We start from the raw sequence: 17886 nt of genomic DNA on the forward strand, positions 1-17886 counted from the left end.
TTTGCTCTTTTGAGAAACGTAACCTGTTCATTTCATGCAAATGAACCTGAAAAAAAGATGTAGCTTGCAAGTAGAGGAATTGGCTCAAAACAAATTACAAAATCTAACTACCTTGCCTGTCTTCTCAATGGACACTAAGTGATTTTAAAGACAGCCTGTTCTCCTCCATCCACATCTTTTCTAGTTCCAGGGCAGCCTCAATTTCTCTTTCTTTCTATGAGACTTCCAAAAAGTTTTCACACCCTCTGCTTTTTTATCGACACTCTTAAGTTGAAAGATTCTGCTGCAAATTTAGTGGCTCTTTTTTGGCAGATTCTGTACAGTATGCAGTGGGGATAAATTCAGCCAGACATATAGAAGAGTTTGGCTCAATATAATATCAAGTTTTTAAGAAAGATATGCAGTTATGCATGTCCATAAGTTTGTCAAAAAAGGGTAGGTGACAAATATTTTTGTGTAGTTTAGGTATTGTCTTACAACTCTGTTAAGTTCAGGAGGCTAATTTTCAGGCAAAAGATATACCGAGATTCACAAGTATAAAGGTAGATAAAGGATCAGCACCTGTAGAAGAGTATCCATTGAGTGAACCAAAGTAGGGCCTGCTTCAGAAATACCAGATGACAAATGTGTTTTAACTGTATACAAATTGTTGGTTGCTCTTGTTCCAGTGCTTTTTTTCTCCATTTTTGTGACCCAGGCACAGTCTCTGAAAGTAGCAAGTGCATTAGTGTCATTTCACTGTTAATGTTGGAAGAATAATTGACACTGAATCGAATGTTAAAATGAATCCTACATTAAATATTCACCTCCAAGGATGTCTGTTGATGGCTTCTGTCAAATAACCAGCAAGAGCTTGTCATTAGAAAATCTACATTCAAAGTCAGACTGAGATATATTCCTCCTTCCTACTCTTTGCTGTTTATATCGGGCCTTGTAATCAGTGTGTTCATAATGATGAATGCATCTTTTTATTGAATTTATTTATAAAATAAGTTCTGTATGTAATAAATCAGATACTGAATGTTATGCGTTGCAAAGCTGATTCACTGAAAAAGGGCTCCTTCACAAGAAGACTGTACAAGTCTTTCAGAACACACAGAGACTAACAGCCCAGACTTTTAGAGAGGCTTTGAATTTTCACAAATATAAGCCATGTTTGTCTGGTTAAAAACACAAAATTCAGAAATAAACACATCTACAGCTAATACAAGGAGCAGTTTGCTTAATATTTTCTTTCAACCCTAGAAGCTTCTTGTCCCTTTCCTCTATCAAAAACTTTTTTGCCTCTGAATTTTCCCTGAGGATTAGAATGTTACAGAAAAAAGGGGTACATGGGTAGCTAAGAAATTAGTTTTTTAAGTGGAAAAAAAAAGGGGGGGGGGAGGAGAGGGGGAATAATTAGCAGCCACGGAATGTAGGGCCATCATTTTTGCTCTAAAAAATCATGTGATAAAAAAGGGCAACTAATCAACTTCAAGCTATAACAAGTTTCTGGTGTGTTTTGGCATGTGCCACTGAATGAATGGAACATTTCAGTTTCAGGAATTAAAATTTTGACCTGGGTTTTCTCCTGCGTGTAAAGGCTGCAAGCCTGACCTCAAACTCCCCTGCAAGTAAGAGACACAAGATCTGAATCCAAAGCTGGGGAGACCACGGGGATAGTTTCTTCTAATTGGAAATGCCTGCTACTGTTAGGTTTGAAAACTCATTGAAGGATGTAGCTAAGGCACTTTATTTTTTGTTTACTTGCTTGTTAGCTTTAAGTAGTAAATTAATAGAGAAGAGGAAACAAAGCTCCCATTTCTGAGTTAATTCCCCTGCAGCAGAGGTTTGGGATGCCTGCCTAGAGCTGGGCATCCCTGTGAGCATTAGCTCTCACCCAATAAGCCATTCTCCAAACAGTCTCATGATGATGACTTCAACATTACAGTATGATAGATGATTGACAGTGATCAATTTTAACTTCTGGAAAGGAAAATTTTAATCTAAATTAATCTCTGAAGGCTTGTTTGGTTTGTACTGAGTCTTTAGTGTCAGCAAAGCAAACTTTTCCCTCTTGGAGTTACAAATTCCATAGAGTAATGGGCTGATTTGAAAAGGGCCAGCATTACTGAAGGAAAATGGCTCAGAAATTCCGGAGTTATCAAACACCAGCAAACCTTTAAAATCAGCTCCTTTAAAATCAGTTGGTCACTGAGGGTCTGCACAATTGGAAATTTCCACCTCTTGAAGGTGCCGCTAGCTTTCTTCAGAATCAGGTCTGCAGAGTTATAAGCAATACATTAAGGCAGTTTGATCTATGACTAAGGTTCCTTTTTATTTTGAAAAGTGCAACCCACAGACTGCAAACAGAATAAGACAAGATGGGAAAAGGACATCTCAAGCACTTTTTTAAAAAGTTCTGATGTTTTTCTTCACTTATTTCTTCTGACTCAAAAAATGATTAAATGGAGGTCACTGGCAGAGATGTCATTGACTGGCACTTATTAATCATTGCTGTTTTATTAAAGGTTCTCAGCTCCCTAATTTTTCAGGCAACACATAATCGATACCATCATAATAAAGAATTCTTTTTTTCCAGGTTAGAACAGCTGAAGTTCCTGTCCATTAATACAAATAGGAAGTACCATCTTCTGGGATTTGAGCAGTACCTTGCAGCTACACATTTCACTTTGAATTTTGCTTGAGGATAAGTTATTTAGTAAACATAACATTTACATAAAGCTGGTTCAGTTACAATTGAATGTCAGTCTTGGCTGATAGCCTTTGGCAAAATACTTTCTTAGAATTATTGCTATCTTTTGAGCCAGACTGATTTCATTTACAGTACAATAAATTCTCTGAAGTCTCCAGTTTTTCTGCAATTTATCCCAGCATGAAAGAAATCAGTATCTGCTCCATTATATTTTATTTTAATAAAGGAACTTAGAGAAGAATCTCAGTTGCAAACTAAATGTATATGTCTCTCACATTGCTTCCTTAATGAGGTGAAGTGACTTTGTTAGTCTGTCCAGGGACAGTGAAGCCTAATATCTTATATAGATTAAGGTCTATGAACAAATGGACTTTACACACTGCTATCACAATTACTTCAGATAATACTTATGCTGCAGTAAAGCAACAGAAAAGTTTGAAAGCTATAATGGGAAACTGAGATTAGTTATGGAGATTTGATTTTGCACTACAGATTGCAGTCACATTCAAATCATATAATCCACCAGCAATCATAGTAATACACTGGATACAACCAGCAAATACATGATGAAATAATAAGGAATTAATAAATTAATTTAAAAACATAAAAAGTGTCAAGAGGAACTGAAAACTCTGCTTTCCAGATAATAGCTATTTTTTATACAGGTATTTATAAGGCTTACTTTGAAATGCTTGATTTCTGTAGCAATATGGTAACGTGCTTTTCTGTGAGGTATTCTGGTCTGACCCTTAAAAGTAGGAAGTACTGTTTAAGCACCAAAATAAATTAGCCTTTTTACTCTTAACCACTGTTCAACCCACAATTTACAGAATATTTAGACACAATGTAATCACTTGAGAGGAATTTTGCTGATGTTGTTAGCTTCAATAAACGCAATCAAGTAACTTAATGCTAAGCTTATTAAACAAATATTGTGCCTGCATTGTATTACAGAACACAACTTGCTGGAGAATGTATTAACAAGAAGACAAATACAGAGCAGTACTCTGAACTGTGTAACACAAACACAGTCTTGAGCCAGATACCATTAGTGTGAAGAAAGTCTCTTCAACTACTGTAATGGCTTTTGAATGAGACTTGTATTGATTTTATACTAAATGTAAGAAAAGCACTTCTTCCAGAGTCTAAGGAGAAGTGGTCTAAATCTTTTTCTTTGCAAAAGGTTGATCTAAAGAAAACAAATAACCTTTCTATTTTATAGAGCAATCTTTGGTGGAAGTTTTAGGGTAAATTCACATTGAAACATTGGAACTGTCAGAGAGCCAAACAGGCATTTATCAGATTTTATGAACACATTAATAATTTCAAGAGACCCGATAAAAATAATTCTCAAATACTTACCTATATAGTTAAGGTTTATTTTATTTCATATTTTATATTTTATTATCTGTTTCATACTATTCCATATTCTATCACCTCCCATGCTAGGTGAATAGAAATAATAATGTTTACTATGTAGGTGGTACTTATAAGGAATCTGAGATGCAATTAGACAGCAGTTCTAATTTCATTAGTTCAGTTTCTCTGCTTACATAGATGCAGCACCATGAAAAATTTTATAATTTTAAGCTGTAATTTTATAGACAGCTAATTTTATTGAGGTACCTAAACATAACAAGCAGTGTGTCTGAATGTGTGTATGCAAATATATGAAATATAATGCTTCTGTTAGAGCTAATAGAACAATTACATATTTTTGCAATTTACTGTGTAATCTCTGAGCCTAAAAGTCCATATAATTAAAATCTCTAGACTATTCTCAACTATTTTCTTTTTTCCTAAAGAAAAATGTTCCACAGTCAGTTCACAAAAAAACAATAACCATTGCCAAAAATGTATTGGAAGATGTTTGCATTTTTAAGTTGAAAGAGTGATCCTGCACTGATGCAATGATCAAACAGGACCACCTTTTAGTGGGTAGAAATCACTCTCTTCTAGCTGAGTATTTAAGAAATATCATTATTGTGAATGTTCATTCTGAACCTCTTGAAAAAGAACTAGCAGGTGTAAACACTTTTTTTTTCATTCATTATTTTGGTGTAGTGCTTTGGGGAAGATATCTTCCTTCTCTGGGGAGCAGGGGATGTCTTCAAAAGCTGTAAACACTTGACAAACAATGTGGGAAAGCTGCTCTCATTTTAAAGTCACTCTGGGAGAACAGTTCCCTGATTAAGATGCAGATCTGATGCAAGGTGAAATCTGTTCTCTGTCACATTTTTAGTTTGTATGGCTTGCTCTGCTGTCAATGAAAACTTAATAATGTTTAAGGTGCAGTGGCATATTTCTATATTGGTCAGAAGCATCCTGACAAGTACACTAAAAAAAAAAAAAATAATAAAAAAAAATCACATTAAAACAATGCAAAGAAGGGGTTTCCTTGGATCAGTTGTTAGAAGAAGAATATGTTCTGTATGTGAATATGTTCAGTTATGTAACATTTGAAGCTTCCCTCAGTGCCCAGATGTCTCATGTTTTCTACCTTTTTAAATTCAGGACACCTTCTGCAAACATCTTTTTTCTCTCTTTTCAACAGCAAGGAATGTAGACAAAAAAAAATTCTTATCTGTATTACTTTGAAGAGATAGAGTAATAGAATTTGCTATAGAGATTGCCTGCCATGTGGATAATTAATTACATTAGTTACCTACAATCACTCTGATTTGTTTGTTGTTCTTGACATCCACAATGAGCACATATGCTGACAGCTTTGAGAATTTCTGCTGAGATATCCATCATACAATCTGTTCAGTCGAAGGGCTGTATCACCGGAAATGCCAGTCATGTTAGGGATGATGAGAGTAGACTGGCGTTATGCAAGACTTGGCCTCTTGCAGCTCTATTGCCTCAAGTTACTGTGGACTTGTGGCTGTGCACTGTCATCTGAAGGCTTCCCCATGAGGCTGTGCCACCTGACAGAAATGACGGTGAGGAAGACCCTGCATTTTAGCCTTTTGTAAAGGAGAATCTGTAGAAGTTCCTCTTGGAGAGTCGGTGCTGGGGGAAGAAAGGAGACCACCCTTTCCTTCTGGGAGTGTTTGTCTGACTCTGCACACAGGAGCGCTTGGTCAGGAAGCCACCAAATGCCATGTGGTGCTGGCTGGTGCAAACAGACAGGAACAATGCACTGCACCTGTGGTGAGAGCAGCTGAGGCTCAGCTCCTGCCTGCTCACCTCTCTTTCCCCAAAGGGCTGTTTGGTTTCACAAGGAGAGAGAAAATGAGACATCTCATCCCAAGTGTTAATGAAAGCAGAATCTCTGCCTCCCTTTGGTCACCAAGCCATGCACATCACTTTGTGACTATCACAAACACTTGAAATTTCTGCTGTTACAATAGCCCTCTCCATTCCCACAAAAACAGCAGTCATCCCATACAGCAGTTTTCTCTTGCTTTCCATTAGAACTTTTTGTAAGCTATGCAGTCCAGAGATCATCCAAGCAACAGTGGTACCTCACCCTCCCACCAGAGGAAAAGCTCTTGAATCTCTTATGAGTCTCAGCCAGATGAGTGATGCCTGATGTGTTATCCAGTTCTTACTGGGCCTCTGTAGGTGACAGAGTAGCCAAAAAGTTTACCACAGACAAGCTGAAATACATGCATGTCTTACAGTGATATGAAAGGGAGGAGACAGATGTTCTGAGCTGACATAAGGAGAGCAGAAATTTCCCCCCCACATCTCTTGATGCTGCACTCCAAATCTGCCTCACATTTCTCTCCCATCCACACCCTGCAACCTCACCCTGTGAGTATTGTGGGTATTAGCCTAGTGTAGTGCACACCTTCACCCACACTGTAAAGCAACAAATCAACAACAAAAGACAAAAGAAGTGTAAATGATATGAAGGGCAGTTGGGACCCAGCCTAGATGATGCCCTGTATGTAGAGTGCAAAGTCCTGCTTCAGTCAACCTTAGTCAAAGGCATGGCTCAGCTGTTCACCTTTTTTCAGCTGATTCCAATTTCCTTCCTGGGAGTCAGTGCTACATTTGCACTGGCATTTCATAAAAAAACACTACCAAGAGAAGCATTGCAAAACAGCAGTACCCCCTCACAGCCTGATAGAGGACAAGACCCCTGAGAGAGAAATAATGAGATTTTTCAAAACAGCAAATGATTTTAGATGCATACTGAATTTCATCAAAATTTATGTTCTCATGTCTCACAGGTCCCCTTGATTTTTTTTTTTTAAAGTGGAATTAGTCTTCCCTAACTTTAACTATTTTGAGGGGCAATACATCTCATCTAAGACAGGTATATTTTCTACATTATAATGAATTGTCCCCTTGAGAAACATCAACTTAGAGTAGATGCTAAGCTAAAATTTAGTGAAATTGATCTTGAAGTGATCTGCCCATTGCCACACTTTAGCTGAGCAGGGAATAGAAGTCTGACTTTTGGAGATTTTGATCTTTATCATTTCGAAATTAGATTCCCTACCTCAAAAATAAGAGTGTACTCATGACATTTACTACATCACAGAAGGTTGCAAGGATTTTTTTAAAGAATGAAGTTATGGATTGTTTCCCCTCCTCAAGCTTACACTGATTATGTGTAAGCTTAATTCATGCTTCTTAATTTCATAATACCAGCTTTTAAGCTTTCAGTCAGATGAACTTCATCTCTTTAAGGAACTAATGTAATCTAAATCTGGAAACAAAAAAATGAACTAAGTTTTATTTGGTAGTTACCACGATTATTGTAGGCTAATTTCTTAGCTAAAAATATTTTATCATTTACATGTAAGTGGACGTGCAAGGAGTACCTCATGCATTTCTCATATCTTTCCTTGGACTACTGATGTTTCTTAGCACTACAGAAAAACATGTAATGGGCTAGTTCCTTTTAGATCTGAAACACCAGAAGCTGCAGATCGTGTCTATATTATATTACAATTCACCTTTCACAGCTTGAAATCCGACAGTAATCTTTTTTTTTTTTTAATTTATAAAACTCATATTATTCAGTTCCTTCAGTTTTGAGTCTGAAAATTAATTATGAAATTTAATTCTTAACTAATAAGGGTGACTGTTTTAACAGATGGTGCCAGATGTTATTACAGTGAAAAAAGAAAAAGTAAAACAGTAACAAAACAAAACAAAACAAACAAACAAAACAAACAAACAAGAAAAAAAAACACAGAGGATCAGAACTGAAAAGGTTTTTGCTCGTTCTTCAAATATGTTATTCTTTTCTTTGGAACGCAATTAATTTAGATAATAAAAATTTTGTTTTTTCTTTCTAAAAACATCCCTTGAAGAGACTGTCTGTCCAAGATAAAGCTGTCAATCTCCTCTTGAGGAGGAGGAAAATATTCTGATTTGGATTTATGAACTACATGGTTCCACAACTGAAAATTAGGAAATGAGGAACAAAAAGTGATTTGTTATTACCCAGTTTCTTGGAACATATACAAAGGAGATATTTGCTCAAAGCTAAAATTCCTTTTCATTCAATTTTTCCAACAAATTTGGCAACAGCAACTTTTGATATGAGTAGATGCAAAAAAATAAAGTTTGCCCAAAATGTAGCTAGAGTACTGTCACATCTCTTATTAAGCAATGTGCATGGTAAAGGCCTAAACTTTCTTCTGCAATAAGTTTTGTTTGCCTAAGGTTTTTAGTAGCATCATCTCTGATTATCTTGTCCTTCCCAGATAAAGTGTGTTTGCATATTGTGATCCTTAACAGTTTTAGAGATACCATCTTTTCTTCCCTTAAGAGAGCAGGGTATGTTGCAGACATACTAGAATTGTAGAAAAAAAATAAGATAAATGTTCACAACATGGGGGGCTTGCTGTATTATGGATACAAGTATAGTTTTGTGTCTCAGTTCCTTGTAGTCCACATGCTGAAGAAGCATGAGCATACGGCTCATGACCTAGTTAGTCTACCTTGGAAACAGGCTTTCCTTTTCCGACTTAGAAAAACAGTCATTTCAGCTGCTTTTCTATTCCTCTAGCCAGCTGTGGAGGTCAGTCTTTTAACTGGTTGTGCTAACCATGATTAACTGCCTGCTTGTCTATATGGCCATTGGCAAATATTGCAGCTTTTAATCTTGTCCACTTGCCTCTGAGCAGTTCTCAGTACCTAAAAGGAGGCAGCGGAGAAAGAGAGGAATGTCATGGATTAAGTTGAAGCCAGGCTGGGGAGCAGGGGGCTTTAGCCTGTTTGTAAGGAGCTTTTTAGGAGACAATATTGGCTTGATGCCATCCTTTGGCTCCCAGATAACCAAGTTAGGTAGGTCATCTCAGGCAGTCTTTTTTTTTCAGTGAAATTCTCTCTGGTCCAAAGAAAATTCCTTTTTCAGTGGAAGAGTGAGATTAGGTGGAGATTGAGATTCTTGGTAAGACAGCTTCTTGTAGTGGTAATGACTGCATCTGTTGCCCAGCAAACCAAGTTGCCAAGCTCTCCTTAAGACAAAAAAAAAAAAGCATCTAGAAGAACTAAATGTCATGTCCCATCAACAGCACCTCATTATCTTAAATTTGGATGTGTCTCCTCTGGAAATTCCATAAGTTTCAAGCCTGCTGCTATAACAACTGTGTAACTGTATGACAGAAACTGAAAACTTCTAATCAGTACTTCTTTAAGTCCGCTCCACTTTACATCGTTCCGTCATCTCCATTCTGTGCTTCTTTTAAAAGATACTGTATTTAACATGTTCAGAGATTATAACAGTACCCTGCTCCCTTCCACTCATTTTTGAAAAATTAAAGGCTTAACCTCAGGAGAGATCAAACCAGCAGGTGACATTTACCTGCTGAGAGCTGCTGGGAATCCAGCACTGTTTGTGCTGTTTGGCTTGCACATGTGTACTTGCACCGTTTTGTTTTCCAGGCATTCATGAAAAGAAACCAGACTACAATGTAGTTATTTCACGCAGTAGCATTTGCACAAGTGAGTTTGACAACGCCATCTTGCAGCTTTTTCTTGTATTGTTTGGATAATTGCATTGTCAGGAATTACTTATCATACATTTAGCACTTAATACCCATTTATTATGAGTTCATGTAACTGCTATTTAAAGAATAATACATGCTAACTCCTTTCTACGCCATTTGATGCCACTTTGATTCTGTAATTGCTGGTTTCCTAGGATATTATGCCACAAAACCTGAAGAAATAATTGGTTGTTTCATTCCAGACAATACGTTTTGGAGTTGCATGGAGTTTAACTGGCAGATTTGTAACAGTGCAACAGAGACATAAAGGGAATGAATGCTAACCACAGAATAAGATTGCACAATGTAACTTGCGTAGCTACTGGTATTTTGCAGCTACAGCTAACATTGTTCAAAGGAAAAGGATTCTTTATGCAAATGTTCTAAGTTTTATGCCTTTGGGGGATGCTCTGTGCAAGAGTATGTCAGTATTGCATGTCAGCACAGGGTGGAACAAGTACCAAATATGATGTGAAAAATAGGGGACTGAAAAACCTAGCTCTTCCAATGCTCAGCTATTATTATTTTTGTTTGCAGAGCATGCACTGAATTCTGCAGGAAGAACTACTGATTTTGGAAGGGATTGTTTTTATAAGTACACAACACCAAAATGAACGAGTATCTTGCAAGTATCTTTAAAAAGCACTCTTTAGCTGAACTTATGTCACTCGTTATCTCTATTGTCAAATGTTGGTAAAATGCTAGTTAGTATATGTTCTTTTTCAGTATCTTTATAGTCTGCATTTGTTTTGCAGAAAATTCTTTTATTTGATTATAAAATGTTGCTACTTTTATTTGGCTTTAGTTTGTATAAGTGTTTCACTGGAAACTAATCTTATAATTAAGGCTACTGCCACTTTCCATGCTTTGATCACATATTTATTGCATACAGTTTTGCCAGATTTTAACTAACTGGCTGAAATTAGTCATAGCTTGCAGAGTTGTAAAGTGGGTTAGAGACTAGACAAAAGATCATCAAATTTTCTTTGAAAAATATCAGCATGTCTCCCATGGCAAAGACAGTCACCCTTTGTAGCTTTACATGTTTGGTTCCTTTAGGAAAGTATCCAAACCAGTCAGTGACTGACTTATCAAGCATCTTAGAGGAAATCTCTGGTGGGGATCTAGAATGGAATCAACCTGCATTGAGTCCTGCTCAAGAGTCTTAGCTACTACATTTTTATTTAAATATAGTACTTTTTACAAAGCTTTCCATCAGCTCATATTCTGTTACATTGTTTGGGCTTTTATGCTGCAACTTCCCTAATGTCAGAATGCAAAATGCAAACAGTTTTGCTTGAGCTTTTCACCTGCAGGTCTCATCTTGGGGAGCAGTGGATGAGGATTTGTGTCTCCAAAGTGTGTAAATATGGAATAAATTCCAGATGCATATAACTGTTGCTCCTTTTGTAATTGGCATGTCAGAGGTCTGCAGCAGGAGGTGGTGTATACATCATTCAAAGTATTTACTTATTAAAGATGTCTCTGGGTGGCCTGACCAGAGACTGACTCATCATCAAATCCATTTTTTGATGACAGCTAGACAAATCAAAATAAGTCATGTGGATTATAATTCAAATTTGAAAACAGACTGTTGAGCTTTATGTCCATCTAATTAAACACAGCAGGGCTACCATCATCTAAATTAAAAGAAATTTTCTCATTGTATTCAACAAGTAAATGACATGAGTATAAAAAAATATGTTGTGGAAGGGGAATGACCTGCCACATGACCTGCCAGAAAACTGTTTTTTCTATGCCCTACAGTACATGCATCTGGAAAAGGACCTTTGAGAGACAGAGCCTAGCCAAGTGAAATCAGATCAAACCTTCACTGGCTAACTCCAGGTGAGCTATTCACTTCATTTTTCTACCTATACTCTCTGGTTTCAGACCAGGAAAATTGAAAGCAGTCACAACATTAAAGGCTCTCCCTGTGCTTCACCTGGCAGAAACCAAGCAGTGCTGAAATACTGGCTCCAATGTCAAATGACTAAGTTATCTGAAGAGTGTTTGCCATTAGGCATTTCATGAAGTAACCAGTTGTGACCAGAAGGGCTGCCTCAGCACAGCAGAGCTGCCTCAAGGCGATGACTCAGGTTGGTGGAGTCACTCCGGCAGGTTTCCTGCTGCAGCTCGCATCGTTCTCTGCAGTTCACATGGGATGTTGGGAAGAATGGGCTTACAGAGCCTGCCACGCTGTACCTTACTGGTGGCTCTGCCTTCAGGACTGGGACTATGGAAATCAGAAAATCCCTACCACAAAGAGGTGCTGAGCTGGTTTGTTTTCCAGGCTAAAGCAAAATCCCAACTCTGAACCACACTCTAAGTCTGCTCCCAAATTTGTGACCAAGGTCCATATGAAGTCTTACCAACAGGGCCTGCATCCAAGTCTCTTGGTCTTTCTGGATTCCCTACCACCAAATTCTACTTTGCTAACTTAAATACGAAGAATTACTTTTTGGTCCTCCTTTCCTACCTTGCTGCTTTCTTTTGATAAACCATTTGTTCGCTTTGACAGAGCCATCTACCAGAAGCCGGATCAGACACTTTAGAGACATTTCAGAGTGTCTGGGTGGTAGGATATTTTGATAACATCATTAGTAAACTAATACCAATGCAAACCAAGTTGAAAGCTGTGTCTGCACTTCAAGTGTGTAAAGTGCACCTGCATAGTGTGCATGTGATCTGCATTTTAAAAGCACACGCTTGACCCAGCGTCAGATGATAATGCACTGGAAGGCATCCTGCTATATATAACCCAGCCAAAATATAGCTGAATTCACCCTTTTACAGCTTGCATTCAGCAATTTGCCTTTACAAATTGCTGATGGCAAAGTTGTCTTTATTGGTTGTCTGAGGCTTCAAATTGCAAGTGTGAATTGGATCGTTAGTACACATTCTTTCTGTAAGCAGCACTTTCCATTTTTCCAAAAGATGTGGCAGATTGCTAATGGTTTTAAAGTCCTCTTGTATTTGCCTTCTTGACATAGGTTGCACAAGAAAGGTGCTTCTAGAAATCAAATAAGAATTAAAGTTAGAGATAGACAGTCTACAATGAAGCTGGGTCACAGCTTACTGTTAAAATCTCAGTAAAGGCTTAATTTAATGTCTGAAATATTTCCCTTTCAACAAACTGTTGCCTTAAATGCAGGAAGTGACCAATAACTTAAAAAATAAGTTATTGGCTAATTATTTAATCCAAGTGCATTAATTATAAATGTAAGACAGAATGACCCCACTGACCTAAAAGGGGAAGAGCAAGACAGAAGTGTTAGCCTATAGACACAGTATTTATTTTTGTTTAATATAGTAATAAAGATCAAGTTGCACGAGTTTTTTGTTTATTTGGGGGGAGGGTATCTAAATTGCCTCCTTTCAGAGTCTGTTTTTCAACAGCTTTTGCTGTTGTTTGAGTGAAATTAGAATTGAATCATAAACATCTGGAGGTTTATTTCCACACATTTAAGATTTATTTCTGTTACATCTGGGGTCTTAGAGCAGGCATCCATGGCTGTCTGATGCCTTGTACAAGTGCAAGTGGGTCTCTAGGTGCTTGTGCACAGATGCTTTCTAGATGCCCGGCTGCACTCTACCCAGTCACTCCGGCAACTGCATACTCAGCACCCAACCTTGGAAGTACAGCTCTAAAACTGCCTGAGACATATGTCCGAAACAAGAACTAAGAAAAACAACATTCCTGTAATTGCCACTAAAAGGAATTTTGAGGTCTCAGCGTTTCCAAAAAGCTCTCTGTGTTTGGAGAAGTGTTCCAGAACCATGCCCAGAATCTTCTGATATATAATTGCGATAACCATCCAAAGCAGTTCTGCTTTCATGTGAGTGAATGTGGGCGTATACCAGGTTGCCACCCACCAACATTATGGCAGAAGGCTCCAGCACTGAATAGTCCCTTCTCCTCTGCACCCCAAATGCATAACTGCTGCTAGCAAATACCATGCTTGCTGAACAGGCACAGAGTATGTCAAACTCATAATGAAAAGGATCTTGCTGTGGGAAATCAACACTTTCCTAGTACTGTAGCTTCACTGTACTTATTATTAATGACATGTAATCATTAACTGCATAAGTAATAGTTTTCTTAATAACAGAGGAAATTGAAGTATTTAAAATGTGTTCAGTCTGGCCAGGTGACACTCCCACCTGCTTTTTGCATTTTTGAAGACATCAGCAATATCGAACAGTGTATTAGGGCTTTTTTCCCATCAACAGAATGATGTTGATGAATGTGTTACATACAGAGGATTCCACTGATGTCTCCTTTTGTGATGTTGCCATAAGTTTCTTCATGATATGTGGTGAATTTTATTGACATTGTGAGTTTTGATGTCTATTTTTTCCAGAAGATAAAGATTAAAAGAGATTGGGAGAATCAGAAGGTGTTTGTTGTTGTTGGTACGTTTTTGTTTGTTTGTTTCAAATATCATATGTTGTTCTTAAAATTCTCTATGGGGCATCGGTTGTCTTTAAAACAAAATGTGTGGCAGATGTCACATCCTGGTCTCAGCAGATCTCCCCTCCTCCATGTTAAAACAAGTTATTCCATAGTTTTGTTTTGTTTTCTGCAGAGGTTATTATTAAACCATCAGCTTGCAACTGAAAGTTTCTCTCCAGCTTGCATTAATTTTTCACTCTATGTCCACCCACTGGGTAACAGCTGAAGCATTGTTGCTGAAAACTAGTTCTGACCACAAGTTAACCAATGCAGTTACTCAGGAAGACTGAATGTTCATGATTTTATTTCAGTAGGAAAAAAAAAGTGATTCTTATTTGGATTGAAAAGAAAAAAAATCTCAAAGGAATCAATTGCTGATCGAATAACACAGCCAGGCATTTGGCAGCCTCATTCCCTCCGTTCCCAGCCAGATAGCACAGCAACCATGGTGCTCAAAGTACAGTTTTTTAAAGTGTTGGGAATATTTTAAAGTAAAGAGCCCAAAGAATACAGAAAAGTAATTCACTCAGAGGGATGCAACCAGAACCCTTATTTCTTTGCTGCTCTTCAATCTTTCCTCCTTTTCCCTCCCATGAGGCAAGCCCAGGGCATTGTGTACAAGACAAATGCAACACTTGAGCCCAGAACACTGCTTGCTTGAGTTTGTCCTCATGGCAAAGCCTCTGGCTGATTTAGCAGGAGGGGGCTGATATCACTACCTGCCTCATAAATGTCAGGTGTAATTTGTTGGGCTCATATCTGAGCACACTTCATGGTCTTTTCCAGCCTGGGAAAATTCTTCTCTCCCTCAATAACCACATCTCAGAGGCAGCTGGGAGTTGGTAATATCTTTCAACAGAAACAGATGCTTGAGGCTTGATACCTAGCAAATGTGAGCATGGTTTTCTACATTTTACCCCCTTAACATACATGTGTATTGCATTGGCAGTGTAATAAGTAATTAGATTATGCATTGAACTCCAGAGCTGATATTCATACATTAATTGCAGATTGTTTCCTGTTTTATTCCCTTTAATTTAAAATTATAAATAAATAAATAAATAAATAAATACATAAATTAAGAAGACAAAAATCCTCAAGCAAGAAGACAAAAATCCTCATCCTCAGGCAGAAGAGACAATTAGTAAAGCCTAACCTCTTAACATTGTGGCTCCATGCTCTTAATTATGAGAAATAAGAAAAGATACTTCCAGGGTGGAGCCCAGGGGCAAAAGGAAAGTTCTAGAAATTAGCAGGCTGCTGGGCAGCCATTATTTAAACAAGAAAACTGTACAGCTCTGGGGACTGAAGGCTGAAAAGACCAGCAGGGCTCTGCTGCCTTTCAAGCACAATAAAAACGAGAGACAAATACTAGCCCCAAACAGCTTAAGAACTAAAGAGATGTTCTTTGCTTTCTCTGCTCTTTCAGCTATTGAGTTTATTCTCAAACTCAGTTGAGACTTGTAGACAGAGTCCACAATAAGCCTAGAGCAGCCTTTGCTCTTGTTTTTCTTGCTTTAATGGTGAAGAGCTTCTTTTGACAGCCTGGTCCACACACGGCTGAGGCCATGGATTTGGCACCATAATTACATTCCCACCTTATTTAAGGCTACTTTACACTGCTGTTGTTTAAGATCACAGATTCTGTTTGAGCCCTAGAGGCAAACAGGCAGGATCTTCAAACTCTTAAGAAAGAGAGGACTGTCAGTTGATTTTGTAACTATGGAAATGAGAAAACAATTTTGGTTTATAATCATATTTAAAGACTCTAAAATCACTCTATGGGACTCAGAAACAATGCACAAAACTGCCATCCAACCTTAACCCACACTACAGCTATTTCTGGGGAAGAATAGTCAGGAGATGGTATTTTTGGAAGACATTTTAAGTCCTGAGTGTAGCAGGTTTGTGCATCTTATAGGTAGCAGGCACAGTTTTGTCAAGCTAAAACATAACTCAGCTTGTTTTCCCCCAAGACCTGTTGAGTTTTTGGTACTGGGACTAGACTTAGACTGAAATAAATTCATCTGAGAAGTGATAGGACTGGCTTACATACAGAAACTCTGGTCTTCTGAATTGGTGCCCCTGAGAGTGTGCTTCATTAAATGATCTTGCATTGGTAGGAATGAGGAAAAGTGGCTCAAAATGTTTTGAATGTCTTCCTTCTGAATGGAGATGCTGTCAAAAAATGAGAGGTTCTGTGATAGTTTTAGACCTTCAGATGCAGTTACAATAATGTTTCACATTAATGGCAGTCTATCTCAGACCTTGTTTTACCCAGGCTCAGCTGATTTGTGGGGCAGGCTGAAGTTACAGGGAATAAGATCGCATGACCTCTAGTGATTTTATATATTTGTCGGCACTCAGGTTTTCAACAACTTCTAAGAGAGATTCTTGACAAAATCTGCTGAAGATTCAGCCACAAGGAGAACACCAGCTCTTTTGACCTGCTGTGAAATGCCCAATTCCTGGCAGTTCTGTGCAGGCTGGCACTAGAAGGGATCTCATCAGCAGAGCAAACTTTGTTGGGACCATCATAAGTCAGGGACATGCACAGAAAGCCTGATGCCAAACCAGCTGTCCCAGGAGCCTAGCAGCACACTGTCAATATAAATTCACTTTTTCTTCAACTGTGCTGTGTGCAGGTGTGGCAAAGCTCTCTCCTCGATGACTTTCATCCACCTATATCCTCTCATCTCTCAGCTTTACTTTTAGTTCACGATGAATCAGTCAGGAGGTATTTTTGTTTACTGGCATTTACATTTTCTGTAACTGGCTCCTTTATGCATTCTGATCTTTGCTGCTCAGCAAGCAAGCTCCATCACATTCACTCTGCAATGACTAATGACACAGTTGATGAAATATCTCAGCAGAAAATCCTCTTAGAAGGCCTGTTGCATGCCAAACATTCAGTCCTATTTAACCACGAAGTAAGACAGCCATCCAAAGGAGCTCAGCCTCATCATGCAGTTGATGGAAGAATTTATTTGGTGAAGCTGAAAGACAACCTTGTTCTGCTCTTTCTGTCAGAATTTTGGTAAAGATGTAAGATGTAGAGGATTTGCCTCCTGTTCCAGTCCCTTTCTGTTTGTACATCAGGTTTGGGCAGTAGTGGGGCAATGGGTGGCCAGTGGTCCCATTTGGTAATTTCAACATTTATTTCTCTTTATATCTTTACAGAGGTTTGAGGTACAGCTGAGTGAAATTTGCTTCACCAGCCTTTTCAAGTCACTCTGGATTTACACCAGTGTAAATGGTGTAATTTACAAATGGTGTAATTTTCAGATGGAAGTTACCCTGAAGACAGTGACAGAAGGAAACACTTGGTTTCAGCTGTTCCTAGGTTCAAAACAGCACTTATAATCCAATTTCAGTTCCAACAACAGAAACCTGGATTGAATCAATTAGTAAAAATTGAGACATTTTTATAATTGCACTAGTTTCTCTGAAAATGGATTCTGGCAATAGGCGGGGTTCATTTGTCCCTTATATGAGTCATCCAAAGCTCTAGGACTTTCCAGGTCTTCTTCGATTTCCTTAAAGATGATTTTTTTCTTTCTTTCTTTCCCCTCTTTTCTCCTCTGCTCTCAGATATTTTATTTCCAGTCCGTGATGGATCCTGGAAATGTAGAGGAGAGACTACTGAAATTCAAATAATTGGAGAAGTGTCAAGGTTGGTAAAATATAGTTAAGAGAAGCCAGATATTTTGTGTGTCTCTGGGAATGTTATTTGCATTTTGTGCTGTGAGACGAAGGTAATATTTTTGGGGTGACAC

The 17886-nt window shown here is 38.1% G+C and overlaps 1 long non-coding RNA gene across 2 annotated transcripts in view; it reads left to right on the forward strand.

Annotated features, from left to right (window-relative positions):
* LOC118174029 overlaps positions 1 to 17608 on the forward strand; it is a 53961-nt gene extending 36353 nt beyond the window's left edge. Inside the window, exons 2-6 of one of the 2 annotated variants that reach the window (XR_004754509.1) lie at positions 11422 to 11502; positions 13888 to 13991; positions 14897 to 15002; positions 16478 to 16713; positions 17291 to 17608. This is a non-coding gene — a long non-coding RNA (uncharacterized LOC118174029). Of the gene's footprint in view, positions 1 to 11421; positions 11503 to 13887; positions 13992 to 14896; positions 15003 to 16477 lie in introns of both variants that reach the window. The other variant, XR_004754508.1, reaches the window with a different exon arrangement.
* Positions 17609 to 17886: the final 278 nt, after the last annotated feature.

The sequence above is a fragment of the Oxyura jamaicensis genome, chromosome 13 (assembly GCF_011077185.1).
Source record: "Oxyura jamaicensis isolate SHBP4307 breed ruddy duck chromosome 13, BPBGC_Ojam_1.0, whole genome shotgun sequence".
Lineage (NCBI taxonomy): Eukaryota > Metazoa > Chordata > Aves > Anseriformes > Anatidae > Oxyura > Oxyura jamaicensis.